Source organism: Panthera tigris, chromosome D3 (genome assembly GCF_018350195.1).
Source record: "Panthera tigris isolate Pti1 chromosome D3, P.tigris_Pti1_mat1.1, whole genome shotgun sequence".
NCBI classification, from domain to species: Eukaryota; Metazoa; Chordata; class Mammalia; order Carnivora; family Felidae; genus Panthera; species Panthera tigris.
Window position 1 is genome coordinate 69,922,616 of NC_056671.1, and position 5,209 is coordinate 69,927,824.

Sequence of the window (5,209 nt, forward strand, 5' to 3'; positions counted from 1 at the left end):
AGTCATTTGGAGATCATTAAAATAATTCCCTATGCCTAATTCCTGGCTCTAAGATTCACTGTGTGAACTTGGGTGAGCTATTTTAACATCGGTAAAGCTCAGGTAGATCATTCATAAAATGGAAAAAATAATACCTCTTGTGAGATTTGTGAGGATTAAATGTGAAGACATGTGGTGCAGGGCCAGGCCAGTGGCAAACACAGTAAACATCAGTTCCTTTTTCCATGATTCTTATTTTTTTCAGTGTGCATTTCAATGATCCTTAAAGGATGATCCATGTATATTTTCAGATTGATCTGTGGGCACTATCAGTATAAATGAAAGACCTTTATAAACCCCAAATTCCCTTATTAGCATTTCATTAAAATAAATACAATTTTTTTCTATTTGTTCTAAGTTTTTGTTTGTTTGTTTGTTATTTATTGTGATAGGACTAAGAAGGTCTAGTCATTGATGTATCCCATATCAATAGGCCACAGAAATTAGGAGTGCTTTCAGCTTGAAGTAACAAGATATTCAACCCACTTGTGGGAAACAAACAAGAGTTATTTTTGTTTTGTTTCATTTGTTTGCATAACACAAACATTCAGATTGAGGTTATTAGCATTGGTTCAGCTGCTCTGGCCTGCCACCAGGGACCTCAGTCCTCCTTAACCTTTGTACTTACTCTGCCATTGTCATTACACGGGTGCCTCATCTGCTTGTCTGGGACTGTGACCACATCTCCAGGTATCATTCGCATTCAAGGCTGGATGAATGGGAAAGAGCGGTAGCAGCCGCGCATCTTTCTCTTTTATTGGAGAAGCAAAATCCTTACCAGAAGTCCCTCAGCACACTTCCTCTTTGGCCCAAACTAGCCACATGAACACTTCCTTTCAATTGCAAGAGAGGCAAGAAAATCAAGTATCTGGCAAAGGAAAGATGGATTATGTAATTAGGCCAATAATGAATCATCAACGGGACCAAGGCACATTACTACCAGGAAATACATCAAGAATTTTTTTTAGCAAGTAAAGAGAGGAGTGGATATGCCGTTGGTAACAGGGTCTGATGCATGGACCTTCTACTTGATAAACGTAATCTGTAGGGCTGTGAAGCACTGCTCTCTGTCCTTTGTTGCCCATTATCTTTCATCAGTTACAGAACTCTCAGATACATCATAATAATTAAGATGAAACTTGGATCAATCTCAAATTTTTGCTATGTTTGCTTTATCTATTAAAAAAAACCCCACAATTCCTTAAAGGTAGAAATCTGGATTAGATGATTGCTTGGGATTGTTCACAGATCTGAGGCCTATGATTCAAAATTCCAAATGAGAACGTGTAAGTGTACTGTGTATGCTTCTTATGTAAGAATCCTTGTACCATGCCCTCATCCTGACCTTATTTGAGTCCTGATCACTTAGAATTTCAAGTTGTTTTTCAGAAAGTCCACTCTGTCTCTTTTTGTAGCTTATTTTTCTTCAATAAATTAACTAATCTGTATTTTTCCCTATTAATACCTTTTCAACCACTTTGAACCAGCATCTACGATCATTCCACAAACATACGCAGAGCACTTACTTTGTGCCCCATTCTGAGAATATGAAGATGGAGAAGCCATCTTTGTCTACCAAGAGTGTATAATCTGGGACAGAGACAGATTTGTAAGCCAATAATGTAGAAGAAGAGGATTTCTCGGGTTCTATAAAAGAAATGATAGACGCGAAGAGGAGAGAAAGGCAGGAATAGTCAGCTCTTGGTGCGGTAGAGTCAAAATTCTATGACTATGAGTCATTAACATCAATCAGGGACCTTGTCCAGAACCAGCATTTTCTGGATTGATAGTATTTTCAGAGGGGGTTCGTTCAGATGTTAAAAACTGCATAGGTTATAAGCTTTTTTTTTCTTCTAACTTTATTTATTTTAGTGGGGAGAAAGAGAGAGAGGGAGAGAGAGAAGGCCAAGCCCACACGGGACTCAGTCTCAAGAGCCATGAGATCAGGACCTGAGCTGAAATCATGAGTCAGCCGCCTAAGCCTAACCAATTGAGCCACACAGGCGCCCCTGTTATAAGCTTTTTAATTAAAGATTTGTTAGTAGGGGGAAATCCTTCTGTTTTCAAGGATGACAGATTTGTTCATCCTATCATGATCTCTAGTTTAAGGGAAGATAGCCAAAGGAAAGAAATCTTATTTCCCAATTTCCTGGGAAATCACTCACTTTTTTGCCTGTTGGCCCCTTGTCTCCCCTGACAAACACTTTTATGTGACACTAGGAGGTGAGGAGGCATCTTCTTATAATCACCAGCTTCTGAATTCCCCCTCTCAACTTTTAGCTCAATGACAATGAAATTAGAAATTCAGTAACTTCATGTAGCAACTAATGTTTTTCCAAACTGCAGATTGTGACTCATTAACAGGTCACAAAATCGACTCAGTGGGTCTTAAACAGCTTTTTGAAAAGAAGTAGGATAGGAAAACAACAACAACAACAACAACAAAACAAAACAAGCAAAGAAACAAATATATACATATATATAATAGAAAATATCAGAATGCATTTCACCCAGTTAAGACAAGTTTTTGTTGCAGTTGTTGGGGGGGCTATATTGAGTGTATTGAGTCACAACATAAAATACATTATCTTACTGTGTCACAGTGAGAAAGTTAAAGAACTAGACTCTAATCCTCATGGAGGCACTTGTTAGCCCTCTAACAAATATTTGTTGAATTGAACTGATTTGTATGGATTTGGATTTGGATTGAACTGATTGGTGATTCACTGAACAAATGCGTACCAAGACTACATGTGTCCACTGCGTGGACCGTTGCAAACCCTCATTTAAATTTTGTGAAAATGCAGCAGACTCTCAAAGGTTAATCAGATTCCATAAATGCTCTTTTTTAGGGATAAATCATTCCATTTATTGGGACTGCCTCATAATCTTTCATCTGGTTTAACCCCCACCTGCTGTATTAAATAGACACTAAAGTCTCCAAATGATAGCCCAAAAAGGTCTTTTGAAAGCCTGAGGTGCCATGGGTCATTAGCAAACAGAGCCTTCAGATCCTTATCAGTCCAAACCCTTCTCTCACAGTCAAATCAGAGCAAGTCTACACCGTGTCCTTGCCCCAGGCACAGATGACGTCATAGGCTGCTCTCTCTAGTGCTCCTTTTTCAGGCCTTGGGTGCTGAGCACTTACCTTCTCTGGTTATAATGACCTCCCCCACCAGAGGCTTTGGTCTTCCTGGAAGCCACATCCTCACTGTCCCTCTGTGGGTGAAGCCCCCACTGTCCAGAGCCATCACAGTTCTCGGTGCTCAATATGAGCTCCCAAGTGTCCCATGCTGTGCCCAGGTGACTACAGCTTGCTAGATCTGGGCCCGGCACCATCCACCCTTCCATCTCCCTGCTGGCATGTGATAAATCCTCCCACGGATTCCTGAGTCCTCTGCCTGCCCTCAGATAAGGGCGCCAAATTATGGCAGAGGGCATGGTACCATGATGATCCATAGACATGTGAGCAACCAGGGGGTTGAGAGAGGAGGTGCCTTCCTCACTCACCGTCCCCACTCTAAGAGGTACATACCCATGCTCCACCAGAAGGGACCAGGGCTCTAAGGAGCTTCTGCCATGGCTTCTGCTGCAGCCTGTGCGAGTGCTGCTTGGAGGGCTCGTCACATCCCTACCCTGCTTCTGGAGGTCATATCATCTTGAGCTCTGAAGCTTGCGTCAGTTAGCCCCAGTCCACCTGGGCTTGCATTCCTGAGTTCTCTGGCACCCTGGCACACAGGTGAGGGGGTGAAGGCTTTCATAGTAAGCAATCACCACTCCAAAAGTCATCTCTGCCTTGACTTCTCCACGCCCCCAGAGCCACAGGGACCTCTGTGCCTCCCTCTCACATGAGCTCACTTCCATCTTGAGTCAGGAAAAGAGCATCCCAGTCAACAGGCAGCCAGGGCAGAACTGTCCAAGGAAGTGCAGCTTGTCTTTTCTTCCATCCCTTACAAATTCCATCCAGAGGCTCCTTGTGGATCTTGCCTGGTTTGTTTCATAGAGAGTCCAGGCCTTCAAGGGAAGAGAGCAGAGAGTGAGAGCAGCGGTGGCTTCTGTGGAGTGGAACCCCCGAGCTGCTGCCCGGAAAGAATCTGCAGAAGGGTCCGTTTTGGTCCCCTTGGTCCCAAATCCAAACACCATAGCAGAGCAATGTCTGTCTCTCAGAGCAACCCAGAGTCCAGAACCTCAGTATGGACCAGTGATGAATACAGCAACACTGAAACTCCCTTCAGGAGCTCCTCTTCAGAAACTGAAGACAAATTCTCCATCATTCCTATGTGATCTGGAAGATCAATTACATTCCAGAATTTTCTTCTAATTCAAAAATTTGGCAACTGGCAAGGAGTTTTTAAGCTGTCAGTTGTCTGGTTTTGAGGACTGCATGAAAACGGTTAAAAACTTGTCCTTAGAATCAGATCTGGGATCACATCCCAGCTTTGCCACTTAACATCAAAGCCTCAGTTCCTCTGACTATTAAATAGGGACAATACCACAGCCCGCTTCATCAGGCTGTAATGCAGAGTGATTAAGAGAACCCATGCTAAGCACTGACGATAGCATCTGACACATAGGAAACAATATATGTTAACTGTTGTTGTTCCCATTATTAGCAATTATGAGAATTGATGGAAAAGGAGGACAGGGTAAGTAAGACTGAGACTCATTAAAATGTATAAAGCTGGGTCCTTCAAAGTAAAAAACAAATTGATTATATTCCGATGTATTCTACTTGGTTCCTTGCCCACATGACAACGCATTAGAGGCACAGAACATTGCACAGTGGAAAGAACATGGACTTCATATCCCTTTCTTCTCCTTCCTGAGAGATGTGGGCAAATTATTTAACCTCATCAAACCTGCATTCATTCAACAAAAAAATGGAATAAGAATAATTAACCTTAGGGGAGCCTGGGTGGCTCAGTCGGTTAAGCCTCTGACTTCAGCTGGGATCATGATCTCACGGTTCGTGAGTTCGAGCCCTGCGCCAGGCTCTGATCTGATAGCTCAGAGCCTGGAGCCTGCTTTGGATTCTGTGTCTCCTTCTCTCTGCCCCTCCTCCATTCTCTCTCTCTCTCAAAAATAAGTAAGTATTAAAGAATAATAATAATTAACATTGAAAGGCCTCATCTCGTCCCCATCTCTCTGGAGCCAGCAGCCCCTCCCATGT